The sequence below is a fragment of the Micromys minutus genome (assembly GCF_963924665.1).
Source record: "Micromys minutus genome assembly, chromosome: 8".
Taxonomy (NCBI): domain Eukaryota; kingdom Metazoa; phylum Chordata; class Mammalia; order Rodentia; family Muridae; genus Micromys; species Micromys minutus.
In genome coordinates, this window is record NC_137977.1 from 30,004,658 (window position 1) to 30,024,644 (window position 19,987).

Sequence of the window (19,987 nt, forward strand, 5' to 3'; positions counted from 1 at the left end):
GAAATGACACAGTCACTCAGCAGGTGGAGCAGGGTTGGAATTTCCTTTCCAGTGTTCTTTGCTGAGCATGTCTTCTTGATTTTTATCATCCTCAAATGCGTTGAAGGCAGAGCAAATGCAGAATTGCCCCCATGCCTTCAGTAGGAAAGAGACAAACGCAGCTGTTGACCGTGATAATAAGGAGCATATTCATTTCCCATACTCTTGTGTTCTTGTCTTCATGGTGCAAACTCACAGGCACAACTGAGTCTCTGAAATAAAGATTTCTACACAGGAGCCAGACGATGCACTGAGTTACTACCTAACTACCTATCAGTTATAGCATTTTCTATGTTTCTAAACTTGTACTTAGTTTATTATTTTATAATTTTCCCAACTACTACTCATGGTCACAATCCACTTATAAGTTAACCACCCCAAGTTGCTATTATTACTATGACAATCTAATTTTGATAGGATAACACCCCTACTTTTTAACTCTTCAAAGATAAAATAATAACAGCTAATCTAATTTCCAATCTCCTTTCTTTTCAATTACAGTTTTAAAAATATTGGAAGACAGACAGTTATCTAGTAAACACCCATGTATCAGCCAGGTAGAATTTATAAATTTTCACCTTATTTTATTCATTTGCTTTTGAGCAAATACACATTGCACAGAAGTGTGCTACTTACATTGTTTTACAGTTAATCATCTATTCAGAGATTATCATTTTACTTCGAGTTTGAAGATTATTTTCTCTGTTTAATAAATGACTGTATATTGTATTTTTCTGTGTACATATGTCTTTATGTGTGCATGTATTGTGGGAGTGAGAAGCTGATCATTGATTAAAGGATCTTTCACTAGCCTGGGGACCTTGAGCTTGTCTGTATTAACAGACAAGCAGGCTGTTAACATTCTCTTGTCTCTGTCTCCCCAGCACTGGGATTACAGGATCATTTATTCACCCAGCCTTTAGCATATGTGCTGGGGATGTGAACTCACATTTTATGTGTGTGCACCAAGCACTATATCATCCGGGCCATCCTCTCAGTAAGTGGATCCTTACATCCTCAAGTAAGTGAATTTTCCAATTATTTGTTTTCAAGCACAATCTTTGGTCAGTGTGGTAAGGACAAAGAGTCCCTCATTCCTGGAAAGCTGGAACTTGCAAAAGTAGCATCAGACATTCGCATCCTAAAGTGAAGGAAGTCATAATTCATATTCCAAGGCAAGTGATCTTCCCCTTCAAGTCTAAGATATGTGTCTTCAGAATAGTGGGATTGTCATTAAGCTGACTATATGTTACTGGCATCCCCAAGAACAAATCATCTTTCTTTTACTGGGAATACTTTTGCAACTGGAAAGAAAAGTTTCATGTAATATTTTCTGAAGTAATTTTCATTCGTCATTCCCTTGAGTTTAAACTAAGTAAAATACAAGGAAAGACAGACAATTAAAATGAACATAAAAAGAGTAGCCCAACGCCCCAATCTTTCTGAACCCACAGACTAGAGCATATTCACAATTTTTCTTAAGTGGAAACTGGACGAAGATATAAGTAGCTGATACTAGATTTGAGAGGATCTGGGAAAAGGGCAAACATTTTCTTCACTGAAAACATTATGGTGATGTATAGATTTAGAAAACATAAATTCAGTCTCATTGCATTACTTTTAGTTGTCAGGAATGGTAACTGGGACCTGGTGGCTCTTTCTATCACCTTTGTCTACTAACCTGTAGCTGTCATGCTTGAGTGCATTTCCATCCATGTTGGCCAGGCTGGTGTCCAGATAGTCAATACCTGATGTGAGCTCTATTACCCAGAACACGGCATCCAGCCTGATAACCAGATGCCATGTGATAAGACCACTGGGGGAGGAGATGACTCCTTCAACACCTTCTTCAGTGAGACAGAAACTGGCAAGCATGTACCCCAGGCAGTGTTCCTAGACCTGGAACCCACAGTTATTGATGAAGTTCGCACTGGCACCTACTGCCAGCTCTTCTACCCTAAGAAGCTCATCACAGGCAAGGAAGATGCTACAAATAACTGTGCCCATTGCCACTACACCATTGGCAAGGAGATCATTGACCTTGTCTGAACAGAATTCACAAGTTGGCTGACCAGTGCACGGGTCTCCAGGGTTTCTTGGTTTTCCAGCTGTGGTGGGGGAACTGGCTCTGGATTCACCTCCCTGATGATGAAGCGGCTCTCTGTGATTACAGAAGGAAGTCCAAGCTGAAGTCCTCCATTTACCCAGAACCCCTGGTTTCCACTGCTATGGTTGCCCAACAATTTCATCCTCACCACCCACACCACCCTAGAGCACTCTGATTGTGCCTTCATGGTAGACAACGATAACATCTGTCATAGTAACCTTGACATTGAATGCTCAACCTACACTAACAACCACCTTATTAGTCAGATTGTGTTATCCATCACTGCTTCCCTCAGATTTGATGGGGCCCTGAATGTTGATCTGACAGAATTCCAGACCAACCTGGTGCCCTACCCTCTCATTCACTTCCCTCTGGCCACTTATGCCCCTGTCATCTCTGCTGAGAAAGCCTACCATGAGCAGCTTTCTGTAGCAGAAATCACCAATGCCTGCTTTGAATCAGCCAACCAGATGGTGAAATACATGGCTTGCTGCTCGCTGTACCACGGTGATGTGGTTCTCAAAGATGTCAATGCTGCCATTGCTACCATCAAGACCAAGCACAGCATACTGTTTGTGGACTAGTGTCCCACTGGCTTCAAGGTTAGCATTAATTACCAGCCTCCCTCTGTGGTACCTGGTAGTGACCTGGCAAGGTCCAGAGAACTATGTGCATGCTGAGCAACACCACAGCCATTGCTGAGGCCTTGGCTCGCCTAGATCACAAGTTTGTTCTGATGTATGCCAAGCACTGATGTATGCCTTTGTGCACTGATATGTGGGTGAGGGCATGGAGGAGGGGGAGTTCTCTGAGGCCCATGAGGACATGGCTGCCCTAGAGAAGGGTTACGAGGAGATTGGTGTGGATTCTGTGGAAGGGGAGGTTGAGGAAGAAGAGAAGGAATACTAGTTCATCCTTCCAGCCCCTGTATTATGTCAAACTTAAAACTCCAGCTCCAGCATTAGCTGCAGTCACCAATGCTTCTGTCCCATTTCTATTCTGTGATCATGTCTTCTCCATGTGTACCTCCAAGTTTTCCATGATATCTCAAAGTAAAAGCTTTAGGGGGAAAAAAAAGGAAAGAAAATATAAATACATTGGCTATGGCTTCTTGCCAAGGTGTTTTTCTTTGATTTTATTTTATTCTTTTAAATAAATTACTCCTTGTCTAGATTGCACCCTGGAATGCCTCATTTTTTGAGTTCAACTATTATTAAGATAAATGGGTAGGAAACTGTATCCCTTAAGTGTTTTCAAAGTTCAACTAATTTATGTTGGAAACCCAAAGAAAAGTACAAGCACAGAATTAGTCTAATGATACATCCACAATTTTCATATCTTATTGAGAAATATCAGATTATTTATGTGCTGTGTGGCAGGACTGCTAGAAAGCATAGACCTGAAGTCAGAAAGTAAAAACCACAATTCTGGATTGATGAGAGGCCAAATCGATTTGGGGGAATTACAGAAGCTCTACCTCTATTCGTTCATCAACAGCACGGAAAGAAACAGTTGTTATGTTAGAGAGGAAAAACAATAGGCACTCTGCACCAAGTTGGAATTGTGTTCTGCAAACGTTGCTCTGATTTTCTTGAGGGCCTGCCCCAGTTTCTGTTAACCAAATGACGAACATGAAATGTGGAGTTACTGTCAGTGCACACTTTACAGAGTTAGAACGCTACAAATAATGTGGCTACTGGTTTATAATTTGTCTTAGGCATGACCAAAGTGAAGAATGTTGTTGGAAGCCACATCACATTACCTTCTATTCTAATCATGATTTTCTTAGACATTTGTTGCCTAGAGGTATTGCAGTTCAAAGACATCCTCAAACACAAGTGTGAAATCTGTTATGCAAATATTAGAGTACAGACAAATGTTTTTAAATATTGACATTTTAAGAGGGTGCCTATGAAAATTTACTCACCAGTGACTATGCAATGCATAGCTATTTGCTTAATATTTCCTAATGTCTGCTTTGTCTGTAGAAATTGTTTTCACATTTAAGGTATATTGTCAACTTGTAAAGCTCTGTGTGTGTGTGTGTGTGTGTGTGTGTGTGTGTGTGTGTGATCTTTTACCCAGATAACAAATTGCAAAATTAAAATGTATAAAAATATAAATTAACTGCAAAGTTTTTAAATATCTGCTGTAAGTCTGTGTAATAAGTTACAAGAATAATTATGGCATATCAAAATACACTAAAAATTCTAAGAATTTTAAAAATTACACATATATTCCACATATGCAAGGAGGAGTTTTAATAGAAAATATTATGGATTATTTATCTGATATAATGTTTTTAATATAATAATTTATCTTTATTTTCATTTTAGCTTTATTTGGAAATAAAATCTTAGTAAAATATAGAATGACTTAAAGCACACTAAAATATTGAATGACTTGAGATAAGATGGCATCACATAATACATAAAATAGTGCAGTAAGACTGTTGGGTACAGACTTTAATAACTGTGCATGTATAACATAAGAATATAGATAAAACAGTCATAGCTTGTTTATCCATTGTCATTTCTGTAATTTTGAACATGAGCTAGAAAGCTCATACTTGTAAGTTCAATAATCAATATATCATAAGTCATATGATAACTTATTTCTCCATGTGTAAAAGTGTATATATGGGGGGGGCAGTTATATGTATGTGCATGTGAATGCCCACACGGGACAGATGTACTGGATCTCTTGGAAGTAGAGATACCAGCACTTGTGAGCTGCCAAATGCCGTGCTGGAAACAGAACTCTGTCATCTCACAGGCCTGCAAGTAATATTTGTAACTGTCTCCTAAAATGTATTTCATTTAGAAAAAAGCATAAATAAAAATTCCATATAGATATGAATAATATAAATTTACTTAAAGGATAGCATCCCCAAATTGCTATATACTTGGCAGAATAAAAATTATGTCTGCTTTATTTCTTTTTCTTTCTTTTTTTACAAACCTTCGGCAATACTGAATGTCAAGAAATCCATTTGAAATTCCTCTCCTCCTCCTCTTTCTTCTTCTCTTCTTCCTCCTCCTTCTCTTACTCTCCTTCTGCTTTACACCCAGACTGACCCTCTTTCTTACCTTGAGGCCATCCTCTAAGCTCATTGGTTGGTGACAAAATTAATTTTTTTTAGTCTTGCAAGTGCAACTCTGTTCTGTCGTTTTCTTTTTGGCTCTAGACAGAGAACATGCTTGGCTGTGAGTGTCTACTTCTCCTATACTCGCCATGTGAACCTTTTCGTAGGCAGTTTACCGTAATATTTCTATTTTAAGGAGACTTACCACTGCTTTGAATCACTACCCAGGGTAATTTTTGTAACTTAAAATCAGTTAACTAAGGACCTTAATTAAACCTGCTAAATCCTCTCAGGGTAGCACCTATGTCAGTGTTTGGGTGGATAATCTGGAGTGTGTACAAGATCAGTGGAACTCCTAGAAGCAATCTTGAACTCTTCGCTGTACCGATATATACGTCAAAAATTTTAATAGATGAGGAATCCCCCCATGGTCTCACTCATGAAGGATGTTGTTGAAACTGAGAAATACAGATTGCATCTTATGTGTCTATACAACCTGCCCCGAGAATAGCGCTTAGTATTAAAAAATTCAGAAAGTTTCAAAATGTCTACTGTTTATTGTGCTGCGAAATGACTACAGTTATAGACAGTTGTCAGATGTCATGTAGGTGCTTAGAATTAAACTCTTGTCTTCTGAAAGAACAACACATGCTCTTAACCATTGAGCCATCTCTCCAGACCCAGAGCAACTGAGTTCTAAAGGAAATGAGTGCAGAGGAGAGTGTATTGGAGAATCACACTCTAGCAAGAAATAATATTTTCAAGATGGCCAGAGGGAAAGGAGTAACTTAACAGGGTCTTAAGAACAAATGCTTTGCTTTGAGCAGAGGTGTATGTGCTAAAAATATAAAGAACCATGTAAGTTTGTATGATGTACATATAAATATATGCTTTTGGACATACAGTTCATTAATTTAAACACTTAGGACTGGAAATGTGGCTGAGTACTAAGCACTTACCTGGCATTCAGTAGCTCCTGGTGTTATTTTTGTTCCCCGGCATTACAAATGACAAAAAAATCAATAAATATATGCATTACAAGTTCAGAATAGACAATTCAAGTAAAATTATGTAAGCAAAAATGATTTAGTGTTCAGTACTTTTATAGTAGGTATCAATTACTATTGGTAATCAAACGTTGTTTTCTAAGTTAGCACAGCCTATTTCTTCCTAATCTGAGCTAGGAAAAGAGCAGAACATGGTTGGGATTTAATTTTTTTTATGTAAAACAAGTTGAAATTTGATACAGTAAACAAGAGCCAGACAGACATGGATTCAAATCCAAGCATTAAATAATAGCTCTTTACCCACAGTCAAGCTTTTTGACCTCACTGTGTCTGTTTTCGCATCTGTAAAGTGGAGATAATGACATTTCTTTCACAGAACTTCAGGAGGGCTAAGCCCAGTAATATATGTGAGATCATTAGCACACTTCAACTGGCTCAGAGAAAGCACACAAAAATGGCTGCTTGCGTCATTACAAAAGGAATCACTGGACATGTGGAGGGGATGGGGAAACATTCCCAGAAGAGGCTGGGGAAGGAAGACAATTGTCTCAGCTGGGTGTGAATCAGTCTTGCTGTGCCAGGCCTGCTTGTAAAAGAATAATCCATAGATGAATGGGGAAGCTGGCCAGAACTAGGACCCCAGAGCGTGAGTTGAATATGAATCATCTGCTTACTGTATATTAATATTATTCAGTCAACAAAGAGCAAAAGACACCTTGTCAGGATTAATCATCTAAAAGTCCAAGTGACTTCAAATTTATTTCATTTGAATATGGTAATGAAGCATTTGTCACTTTTATGACTCTTTGTTGGGGGAATTGTGAGATGGAACAGGATTAACATGTACTTCTCAGACTACACCCTGTTTTCCTTTTCTGTATTGATAGACGCCTAGGATGATGTTTGTTGTGTATCCTGACTGTATGGGTAAGTAATTAGCTTTCTAGTCTGCACTGACTTATGAAAGGACCATGCTGGTTTTAGGAAGGTGAGATGCCATTAAAAAAATCCAGATATTTCTGATTTGTATGATTATTCCCATTAGAATTATTTGAGCTGTTTACATCGGTGATGCCCTAAAGATTTTGAAGAGTTTTTCCGAGTTAAACAATTCCTAAATGGTGAAATTTACCAAAACAACTTTCTCTTAAGATGTTTGCTAAATAAGTGATTGCAAAATAAGTACGCGGTTGCAGCTAAATACGGTGAACTGTGAGCGTGACGTCTACTGAAGCAGTAAACTAGGCAGTAAGTGCCCTCCCCATCTTGTCTATTAAACTCAAGTCATTTCAGAAATAACTTAAAGACAGGGAGAATGTCTCACCAATTAGGCCACACTGGGGGAAGGGAGAGAGCTTTCCCTCTTGACCTTTGTGATGTCACCCTTAGCCTCACTATGGGGCTGTTCAGCCTCATCACACACAGCTGACTGTGAACATCCTAAATAATCAGGGCATTATCCAGCGCTTGAATGAACTTGGTCACATCGGTTAACCGTAAAAGGTTACCTCTCTAAAGAAAGGAGGAAACAATCTTCCTTTATTTGATGTCACTTTGTAGATAAGAAGTTTGCATCCTTCCTCTGTCGTTCTGGGAGCTTGCAGTGATTATACTGCTGAGCCCCTCAGAATCACCCATCTCTGCCCGAGTGAGCAGGCCTAGAGGAGAGGGGAAAAGCAATTCTTTAAACTTGAATGATCCTGTTGTCCACTTAGTGGAAGAAATATTTTAAAAATGACCTCTTTCTCAGTCCTGTAAAGCAATGAGTTTTATATTTGGGGAAAATCTTAAATCCTGTGATGTAGTCAAGTGGCCCCCAGGCGATGTTACTAAGTGAACTTCAAAAGTTTGCTTATCTTGACCAGTAAAGGTACAAAATTCATAATTAAGAATCTTAAAAGTATATAAAAATAATATATAGCCTTTATTCATTGCCTGTAGACCTGGGTGAACAATATGAGAAATGACAATTCATAAGCAAAATTACAAATTAATGTATTTTAAAATTATTCGATGGAGACTAAGCAAAACCAGGCAAAACAAGAAAACAAATCATAAAAGCAATAAAAGGACTCTTTTTCTCTAAAAAGAAGACAAAGAAGGAAGAGAATGAAGGAAGAAAAGAGCAATACAAAGGACCTGCACTTCCTCCTGAGCGAGTACCTGCCCAAGGCTGTGACTATTCCTGAGCAGCAGAGCTTATGTGGGTTTTACTGCTCCTCTCAGTGCAAGTTCCTTGGAGCACTATTACATTTCTGTTTCCTGACTCTACCTTCTCTTCATTCCCGTTCTCTTCATCATTGAACACTTCAGAAATTTTAGGAAGATGATTCCGCATCACCGTTCAGAAAACACTTTATCTGAAACTGGCTATTCCAAGTCGCTACTGTGAAATGGGCATTTTTACAGCTACCCATTAGTGCAAGTTACACAAGAGACAAGGGAAGAATCCTGTTTGAATGGAGTGGAGTAGGAAGCAAAAGAGGAACACATAGGGCTCGATGTCCTCAGAAAGATCTGAACTTGAAAGTCCCAGCACTGTTGATAGCAAGCCTGATAAATGGACGATTTCCCCGAGGCTCTGAAGAAGGGTGGAGGTTTCTGTTCAGATGGAGGGGCATCCTGAGACTTGGAAGCCCAGGTAACATACAGCTCTGATGTGAGAAGGTCACCTAGTGGAAGGGCTTTGTGAGACACAGGATCCCAGGAACTATGCAGCTCTGAGAGGAAACCTCAGCAGGGTCATTCCACCTCGCAGGAGATGGCAGCTCCTCAGGAACCTCAGCCATGCTCCTTCTCTTCTCCTCACCATCACTTCTTTTCTTCTTGGCTCCTTGTGAGAAGAGAATTACACTAGGCAAAAAAAAAAAACTCATAAAAGATATTTATTGAAGGGCCCAGGGCATGGAGGAATGAATTCAGGGAGGACTGCCCTCTGCTTCTTCAGGGATAGAGCAGACAGCAGGAAATTGAACAAAAGGCAGGGCTTATATAGGGTTTCTCAGGGGGCTGAGTCTTCCAGGGAAGAGATTTCCAGATTGAGGACCGGTGGAACTGTAAATGCTGAGCTTGGGGAGCTCAGGGATTGGTGGAATTTCCTGTTTTGGGATTGGTGGGTTCCCCTGCTGAGGGATTAGTGGGGTTTTATGGGAAGCACAGGGATTGGTGGCTTTTTTTCACCCTCCCTCCCTTTCCCTGCATCGGGCCATGAATTAGGGTGGAAAGTCCTTCCTGGCCAGAGCTGAATTTTGTTAAAATGCCATCTTTGTGGGGCTGCTGGGGAAATTGTGTGTGTGTGTTTGTGGGGGGACTAGAGAAGAGGTGTTGCCATCTTGGACTTGTCCTATGTGACAACTCCTGCCCTGTGTTTTTCCCCAGTGCTGTAGGACCAAGGGAAGAAAGGTGTGGTTACCATGGACAACACTTGGGGGGGGCAGCTCCGGCTGAGGCAGGAATGGTGGTGTGCCAGAGGGGACAGCTCTACCTCAGGAAGAGCTTGGCACTAAGCAGCTCCCTTCCCATACAGTCTTGTTGTTCTAGGGACCAGCTCCACTCTGCCACATTATTCCAGGATCTCCTCTTTCCAAAATGCCACAGGCCACTCCTTTTTCTTTGAGATCTTTTATTAATCAACATTTCTTTTCATTGTAGTCTAAGAAAAGCTATTATTTAAATTCCCACATCTTTGCTGTTTTTCACAGCTGAAGAAAAAAAATGCTTTGATCTTTGAATGAAGACCCTATTGTTGGCTAGTGTGGGGCTGGAGTACCTTGGAACTTTGTGTCAGGAGCAAGAGTGGGGTCAAGTTCTGTCCACCCCCAGAAATCGAATTTTGAGAGCGGTAGGAGTGGGGACCACTCCCTTTTCTGCCCTGGACCTGCATGTCATGTCCCAGCCCATGTAGTCCTGTGTATAGTTTACCAGAAATGGCCACAAAGTTTCAACCAGGTTAAACTGCTCTCTGTATAAGGTCATGCCCAGCAAGCACCTGGAATTCCTCTTTATGCAAATGAAGTATTCCCAGCACCTTAGCCCCAACCAATGATAGAAACTTCCTCACTGAAAGCCTCCACCCACTTCCCAAAGGTTTGAATAGCATTTGTAACCTCTAATTAAATAAGCTTCAAGGAAGAAGCCTGCCTCCTGAGAAGTCTGTTTCCTGCCATGCTCACCTGTTGCCTAAGGTCTGCTCATCTGTTTTCTGTGGTCTCTGTCACCCCCCCAAACATTCCTGTTTCTGCCTCAGAACTTATTAGAAACATGTAGTACAATTTAATCCTTAAGAAAATAAAAAACAACTCAAGTTCATGCTTTAGAAGATGAAAGGGCAGGGATGAGTGAGCTCTGGATTATGGAGTCAAATTCCTAGGAGAAAAAAAAATTACTTAGTAGAGTGGTTTTGATACTCACCTCAGCCTAGCTATGGCATATTCCCATGAACTCACTGATACTTCTACCATGATTAGCCATAATCGTAGAGGATTTAGTTGGCAAAATGACAGGGGACTACAGAAAATTGATTAAGTGCTGACCCCAAAATAAATCCTTTATAATTAAATTACCATCCATGTAAGTGATGATTTTACTTCGTCATACATATAGCCAACAGAAATTAAAATATTTCCCCAAGACAGTCATTGTCCAACTACCTCCCCCTGCCTAATTTCCTTCTAGATCTGTTGCCCAGGGGCACACACCCAACTATGGGGAGACTTGTATCACCACCTGAGTTCCAATGTTCAGACTAAGAGTATATCAGAGACCTGCCATATCAGCATCAAAGAGGTTCTAATACCTGCTACAACAGAAACGTCCAGGCACCACCAGATAGATGCCTAAAGGTCAGGGCAAAAACAAATTCAATAAAAGGCAGGGCAAGATGACACCTTCAGAACACAGCAACCCTACTATGCCATGCCCAGGACATCCTAACACAATGGAAGCACAAGAAAATGACCTTAAAACAAATCTTATAAAGATAATAGATGTCTTTAATGAGGAAATGGATAAATCCATTAAGGAAAAACAGGAAAATATAATCAAACAGGCAGAGAATTTTTAAAAAGGGAAACTGAGTCCCGTAAAGAAATACAGAAAAATATAATTAAACTGTTTAAGCACTCAAAATGGAAGTAGAAGCAATAAAGAAAATGCTGACTGAGGAGATCTTGGAGATGGAAAGCCAAGGAGGGAGAACAGGAACAACAGATGCAAGCATCACCAGTAGAACACAAAAGATGGAAGAAAGAATCTCAGACACAGAAGATATGAAAAAAGAGTTGACGCATCAGTCAAAAAGTGTTAAACCAAATATTCTAGACACTAAACATCAAGGAAATCTTGGATACCATGAAAAGACCTAACCTAAGAATAATAGGAGGTGGTGCCACTTTTTGCAAGTTGTCATTATTAGTTTTTGTCAAGTTGACACAAACCTGTATCTACCTGGAAAGAAGATATCTCCATTGAGGGATTATCTCCATCAGATTGGCACATTGTGTGTGTGGGGGGCAGTCTCTTGATTACAGATATATGTGGGAGGGTCATGCTGACTGTTGCAAGGTAGGTCTGGATTACTGAGCAAACGGAGGGAAAATCCAGTAGCAGGCCCTCCTCAATAGTCCTTGCTTCAGTTCTGCCTGTCTTGCTCTTGTCTTGAGCTGCTTTTCCCATCCCTCAAGGCCCTTCTTGTCTTACACTGTTTCCTGATGTTTTCCTACTCTGATGTGCTATCCTCCCAGGGCCCAGAGTTTTTCAACTGGAATCTCTAGAATCATGAGTCGAAATAAACTCCCCCCCCTTATTACTAGTTAATTTGTGTATTTAGTTGTAGTGATCAAAATTTAATAAAGACTAGGTCTGTATGGATATCTAAAGTATCACATGAAATGCTTTAGTTTTATAATACATGGATGATTCTCTAGAACACTATTTTTTAAGGATGGCTTTATTGATATAATCCCATTTTTAATAATGAAAAAAATTATTGTGATTGCCCTTAGAGTTTTGCTAAGTCAGTGAAAACCCACTGCAAAGGTGGAAAAGGTTAGTAGATTGTCACAGCAGCTATATTAGAGTCTTAACTGTGTGATAGAAGCTGCTAACACCAAGTCAGTTTCTTGGTTGTTTTGATGAGACCTCACTGAAGCACAGAGAATTCTGTCAGATTCTCCCAAATGTGTCAGCCTAACTAGAATAGGTCCTGTCTACAAAGAATTTATGGAGACAGTACCATGATGAACTGAACTGCTATGCATGTCTGACTTATATTCTCAGGTCCCTAATTTACAGATGTTTGGTGATGTCTGAATTAGTCATTCCCATGTGCTGATTTCCATTAGTACTTACTTAATATTTAGTCCAAACAATTTAAACAAAAATGTGAACTGTCATTAAGGAAAGTATATAGATCAATGGTGGTGTAACTATTGGGTCATTCAGCAAAAGCCATAAAATTAATGCACTCACTGAAAGCTGGCAAATGCTACCTTGTATCCCGTGCTATAGGCTGTCTGGCTGTAATGAAGGGCAACTGGATCTATTGGCTGCAAACAGGCAGTACTCCGCAAAGCTGTATCCCTCCCACATATATTTGATCTTAATGCTACTGATTTTTACAATGAGGTTTGTTTGTAAAGTTGGATTTCTAGATTATAATCGAAGTTCAGAGAAACACTGTAGTCAGCCTGAAGTTTAAGTAACTCAGGGAGACATCTGTGATGAACAGAGACCAGAAGCATGGTAGGATTTTGTGAGGTTTAGGAAGACTCAGTATCCCCAGGTGAGGCAGTCCAGAGGGTGTTTGGGAGAGGGAGCACCTTCATGGAGGCAATGGGAGGGGGAGGGGGATGGGATTGTGGGAAGGGGATAACATCTGAATTGTAAATGCAGAGGACTTCCAATAAAAAAAATTTGGGGAAAAATTAGCAACAACGAACGGAAGACTCAGTAAAGTTTGTGGCATGCTTCCTGCAAGTGGGGATGCTTCCTTAACAGCTTAAGGCTGCGATCAATCCTGAGGTGCCTTCTAGGAAGGAATCAGGTTTTTGGAGGCCGAGGCATGGAAAAGAGAAGGGAAAGAGTTGTCAGAGCCCATTGCCAGCTGAACATGTTTGTTCTTCAGTCCCCACATGATCGCAGGTCTCTGCTAAACCCGCAAAGGCTCCAGGGAGTCACGGCGGTCATTACTCTGTATTACACACAGAGACAAAAGCTTTATGTTAAAATATCTGTGGTTAAAAGACGAGTATGGGGCAAAACCAGGCTGGATTAGAATCTGAGCAGTTCTCCCTAAAGGCCAGCGTGTAAGCCACTGGCGATGCTGCCAGCTGACCACACACCAGTCATCTCAGTGTCTTTAAAGTATCGCCATCTCTTGATTTTCCTCTGTGTGGCTGGGGTAACAAGGCTGTTGAAACATACTGCTCTCTGCTCCCAGCTAGGAAGCCTATTGTTAAAGGGAATATAGCACTGGACAGCATTGCTCAAATTATTAAGATTTCCTAAGTCAGAATTCTTTGAGATTCTGGAGTGGGGGGTGAAAAGACTTGTTACAAAGTTCTATAAAATTTACATCTCTTTAAAGGGGTGGGGAAAGACAAAAGTAACTTTGATTTTCACTGGGAGACTATTGCAACCATGTTTGGGACCAGAACTGAAGAGCCTTTGCTTGCTCAGTGTTGACTATTACACCACGCTTGATGTGGGAAGGACAAACTGCAGTGTTTGGCCAAGTTCCTGTGAGTTTATTTTATTGTGTGTAACTGCTTGCTCCCAACCCAGTGTGTGCTCCTCATTAAAGGCTTTATCTTTAGTAATCCGTGCTTCTCCCCCTGTGGAGAGGCTCAAGAGGCCCTCAGCTGACAACCTCCACTGCCCTGTGTGCCACAGTGACAATGGAAGCAGAACAATCCCAGAACCAGCCTGTACCAATGTCTCCGTGTGGAACAATTGATGGGCACTTTAATCACAGGAGGAATACCTTGCCTGTCAATGTTTGGGTTCCTTTTTCCTCAGTGGAAATTTTAAAGGAAAGAAAAACAAAGACAGTAGCTTCCACAGCAGTTGGATACTAGACCTACATTTCAGACAAAATCATTTTCATTTTTGGCTTTTTCTAGTTGTTTTTAGGGTGGAGTCAAAAGAATGGGAGGCCTCCTTGTCTTCATTTAAATAAAATGCCCACTGGGGAAAATAAATTCCAAAACTTAGGAACTGTAAGTGGTTACTGTGATGGTTTCTATGCTCCTCCTTCTCTCTATGGCTCCCACTCTTTGTGTATGGTACTGTACTCTTCTGAGCACCATTTTGCTCTGGTTGGTCTATTACTATGACACTCAGGACATTCTGTCTTATGTAATGATCTAAAGCAGGTAACTTAAAATGACGAGGTGTGCTAATTGCCAGGACTGAACAGAGTACGGGGATGTGGGACTTCAAGTGACGTAATCAGGGTAGACAGTGGAAAATCAGGACAATATTTTCCCTTGGGTGTTGTTATTGTTGCTGTTGCGTTTTTGTCCTGGTCACAGATAAAGCAAACCAGAGCCAATCTCAAACCTTTTGTCTGTTTGGGCTCCTAAAAGCACAGGTAGATTCTATTAGGAAAGTTCCCAGGTTGATGTGGAAGGCAGGTCCAGACAGGTTATTCAATGATAGATACATTTCCTGAAAAGGTATGCTGTTGGTTACAAAAGAGGAAATATAACAGATGGAATACTTTTTCAAGAAAAATTTAATAAAATCTCTGAGTTGAACTGCATTTAAAAGTAAATCAAATGGACTCTTTGAAGAGGGCCTGTTAGTTTGTTAAAGTGCCCTTCTGTGCGGCATATCTACTTCTTTTGGTGTGTGTGGGGGGGTTAACAGCTGTTTATTTAGAACTCAATAGGAATAGAGGCATCCCACTTTAAACAGTTAATGACTGAAAAATAATATAAAATACAGTCAAATTGGAAACACATGTGTCTGAGGTAACATGAATTACATCAACTCAGGTTCAAGATTTTCTCAAGACTCATCAGAATAACATTTGTATTTAAGGAAAACAAAGTATTTTGGTGCTTCTTCTATCCCATGTTGTTAGAAATTGATATTTAATCTTCTGTAATTTTTCTCTGCAGGAAAATCAACTGCTTTCTAAACTCACTGTGGACACTAGAAAGTACACTGGTCTTGTCATTCTCCAAGCTCTTCATACTCTTTAAGAACTTGTCGTTTTCTTGCTTAAGGGCTCTCAGGTTGTGGCTCTGCCATGATCCATTTTGTTGAAAAGTCTTCTGTTGTTGACAAAAGGCACCAGTTAGATTATCTTCAAGGTCTCCAAGTTTCTTCGTATCAGAATCCCACTGCTGAAACAGAGTTATAATCTGCTCAGTATATTCTATTGTAAACTCCCATACTTCATCTTGATGAACTTTCCAATGTTGTTTGATATGCTTGTGACAGACCTTGACAACACCTTTAATATAAGACTCCATTTTCTTTTTCTTTTCAAGAACAGCACTGTTAAGGTGAGCTCCACTGTTTTTCATTTCCTTTATCTCTACCACCCCTTCTTGGAGGAACCAATGCCTTCTTAGTATTAATAAATACTGGGCGTATTGCTGTAAGAGTCGAGTGTGCTGAATACTCCAGAACATCCTCATCTTCTGCCACTTCCTCATCTTCACCACCAAGAAAGTTATAGACTGAAAAGTGCTTCTGATTGTCCATTATTGGCTTCCCAAATGTTGACTGCGGTCAGCAAAATGGGCATATCTACTTTAATACTCAATATAAACTAAACCATCAGCCATTGAGAGGTGACATCGAGACTGGATGATGTTTTCTAGACAACAGGGTAACAGAAATATCCTCCTCACCCTGGAGTCTCAATTAAGACATTGGTTTCACTTGCTTCTTTCTGTAGGTTCTTGGTTTCCTAAACACTGAAGCTCATGGCTTTCTATTACAAAATAATTGATATGTACCACAAAACATTTGAAAAATAAAAGATTATCTAAGTGGCTACCTGAAAGCCCCCCCCCCAGCTGGTATGAAACACACCTAGACACCAACTTCTCAGAACAAAGGAGATTTATTTATTCTTGAGGAGACAAGCTGAAGGGATGGATGTGTTGGCGGGGTGACAGGGTAGGTGGACTGTCTCTAGATGGACAAAGACAGCAGCAGGTATCTAGGCAGGAGTGGTTTTTAAGGAGAAACAAAAGGGGGAAGATTGTTTTAGAATGAGTTGGTGAGTCCCAATTGGACCTGTTAGCGGAGTCAAATAATGAATTTTGATTGCTGGACCTTGATGTTGATTACTCTCTGGAATGAGTTAAGCAAAGGAAGCACACAAATTAGAGAGTAGAGCTTGGGGCTTAGCTCCAGAAATGTAGTCTTACAGTTTAGCAGGGGAGAGAGAAGTGAGGAGGGTAAGGCCTTCTAGAGAGCCCATCACTGTCTTCTTTCCTACTTCTCTATTCTTTGAGGGCTCTTCTGTATCATTTCCATATATCTCAAAAAGTGATGGTGGCCTTGATCATATTGCGCGGTTGCAGCTATGTTAAATCACGATATTTGTTTTCTCTACTAAATAAACCAGTGTAGAATTAGCTTGTTCCTAGGTCACAAGACAGAGACAATTCTATTAGTATTAGTATCTAGAGAATAAGCTTAATTCACTCAAAGAGTAATTTACTACCACAATGATGCCCTTAATATAATCTTACAGCTGCTACTTGATCATTTAAAGATATATATCTCCAAATACAGTCCAAAGAAAGATTACTATACTGGGTGTTCACATACAACCAAAGTCTTTCCTTGGGTTAAAGAAAAAATCCCTGCTCTGGAATGTCTTAAGAAATATTTTTACGTAAGTAATCCTAAAGTTGGTGGTATGCTAAAGTTTTAAAAGAAAAACAAAAAACAAAAAAATATGTCTAGAGCAGTATTTTCAGGTTAAGACCATTGGTATACCTCTAGTTTTTCCACGGTTATAATGATGAAGAGAGGGATCTGGTACTGGTTAATTGTTTCGTCAGTTTGAATGATCTGGTAAACAGGGACTTCAACTTTCCAATTAGGTTGGCCTATAGGCAAGTGTGTGTGTGTGTGTGTGTGTGTGTGTGTGTGTGTGTGTGTGTGTGTGTGTTGGGGAGGGGAAGTGCATTTTCTTAATTAAGGATGGGTGTGGGAAGCTCCAGTTCACTGTGGTTGGTGCCAATTCTAGGTACCGGAAAAAAAAAAAAAAGATGGCAAAGATGCCAGTAAGCAGCTTTCCTCCCTGGACTCTGGACCCCAGGTTTCTGCGTTGATACTCTACCCAGGCTTCCTCCAGATGGACAGTAAGTTTATATATGGAACACACCCTTTCCTCTGCAAGCTTCTGTTGATTATGATGTCTGTCACAATAATAAAAAGAAATCGGGAACAGCATGCCATTTGTCAAACATGTGATACAAGGTACATGTTTGAGTTTCTTCATTTACAAGTTAATGTTACTGAACTCACTGGATTGTAGTGGAGTCTAAGGATATATATATATATTATTAGAACAATGCCAGGCACCTAACTGTTGTATACTCTACAAATAAATAAGCTAGAATAATGGAAAATATATTATCCAGACATGTAGAACACCAACAGCCTCAAACTAGAAACTACAACAGAACCCCAGATAAAGGCTTAAGATAAAGCAACTAAGGATAGTCAAGGAACTCAGATCCTCTACAACTGTGGGGTCTGAGGCAACTCACTTGACTTCTCTTGCTTTCTTCCCTGTTCAGGAGTGCAGTTGTGCAAAGGGTCAGACTGGAAGGAATAAAGCATAGCCAGGCAGGTGGGTTACACAGAGCCTTTGTCAGCGGTCAGTGCTAGGAGAAAAGGCCTTCTTCACCTCGGCTTTCAGTGAAACAGCTCTCTTTACTGGGGGAGAACAAGGGCTATAAAACCTATGGGAAGTGAGTAGGATTTCGGGGGTGAATGTACACCATTGGCTGGAGCTGGGGGGCTGAGAATGCTTCATTTGCATGAAGAAGAGTCTCAGATGCTTTCTGGACATGCCTTGTAGGAAGAAAGGAAGTTAAACCTGTAATCTGGCCACCACAAGGGTGGTTTTAATGCTTAAATGTGCTAGAATGGGCAGGTCCAGAGCAAGGTGGGGGGAGGCAGTTCCAGTTCCTGCTGGTTTCAGGATGAGATTCTCATAATTTAGATATGTCTCAAGCTCATGCTTGCTCCAGACTGGCTTCTCTAATCACACAGAAGAGTGGAAATAATATTAGTTAAGGCTTGGGCTCTGACTAGAAATAAATGTAAATACCCCTTTAGAGCACTCAGCCTGTGACTTTGCCATCCTAAATCTTCAGCAATAGAATGTTCAAAGTCATCTCAGATGCAGTGACTTGCTGCTCACCTAGGCTTGTGTGTGGCCACACCTACAAGTTGTTTCACTATTACCAAAGGGTCAAAAAATGTAACATATGGTATCCAGATGGCCATGGTAGAGAAGAACTTTTGTCTCACCTTTCAATTTGCAAATGGACAACAGATGAAAACTCCAGGTCAAATTAGCTATGAACTCACTGTGCTAAGAACTTCTCTGTTATTGCAGACAGTAGAGTTTAGAAATGCTGGAGGCATGTGGAACACAGGGCCTGGGGAGTTAGGTCATATAGCACTGGTCCAGGATTTTTTTCTAAATGTGTTACGTTACTTTCAGCAAGTCAGTTTTCAGCTTCATGCTTAAATTATCTTTTCTCTCAGATACGGTGGTTGAACTACAGACAACATTAAATATCTCTTTATCTCTATTGTTCTTCTGGAAGCAGAAGGATCTTTACTAATTGGAGAGTCTCTGGGGGTATGGGGAAACCACAGGCTGACAGTAAGCAATGCTGTGTAACCACAATATAGACAGACACTTGGAGATCAGTTACATTGACTCCAATTTTCCTCCTCCACAGGAGGAGAGTTATTAAACAAAATATTTGGGATTTTCTAGATAAACTCCAACAGAATCTGGATGATGTTTTTTTTTTCTCCTAAATATTTTGTCTAGGTATTAGATAGTTAGAATCCATGTATTTAGCTTAAACACTCCCTCTCTGTGAAACTAGATGAATGAACAACCTGATTTAACATTGTCTCTGGCCCTATGCCGAGGAAAACAAACATTTTGGTCAGCAATAAAGTTGAATTAGAAAATGTTTGCCTTATTTAGTCATGCCCTGACTGAGTCATCTGACTGATATTGTTTGGACTGAAAACTAGACCAGATGTTCCTTAAAGGAACTAGTGAGATTAACTATCAGGCCAACCTATATTATCTTGCAGGGTGAGTGAAGTCATCTTGAAAGCATTTCCTGAAGTTGCCATGAAGGTTGCTAATTGAAGTTACAGCTAACATTGTAGTAAGTACATGTTATAAGCGTAGTACCTGGGAACTTTACATGTAGGGATTCATTTAATCATTAAGTGATCCGTGGATGTGGGTTCCACTGCCAATTGTGATTCCAGCAGTGAAGTCATTGAGTATCTGATAGGGTAGACAGTCTGTTATGGTCACTCAATGAGTGGTAAGCAGGAGGCAAATATAGGAACTTTTACCCTACTTTCAAACTATTGGGTACCTATTTAGGATCCTGGTGTCAAGCCAACGTAACATGGAAGTTGGAAGTATCAGCTTCATCACTTTATAAGTGGGTGAACATAAATATCAACTACCATGAGAAAGAAAACTACCTGATTTTAGGGGAGAAG

At 40.2% G+C, this 19,987-nt stretch overlaps 2 pseudogenes across 2 annotated transcripts; one reads left to right on the top strand and one right to left on the bottom strand.

The window, feature by feature from the left end:
* The first annotated feature begins 1,731 nt into the window (after positions 1-1,731).
* Positions 1,732-3,055, top strand: LOC308423544 (tubulin alpha-1B chain-like; annotated as a pseudogene). The gene has a single exon. The product of its transcript is annotated as a tubulin alpha-1B chain-like (transcript).
* A 12,278-nt stretch (positions 3,056-15,333) lies between these two features.
* On the bottom strand, positions 15,334-15,952 carry LOC308423370 (synaptonemal complex protein 3-like; annotated as a pseudogene). Its single transcript has one exon. The product of its transcript is annotated as a synaptonemal complex protein 3-like (transcript).
* Positions 15,953-19,987: the final 4,035 nt, after the last annotated feature.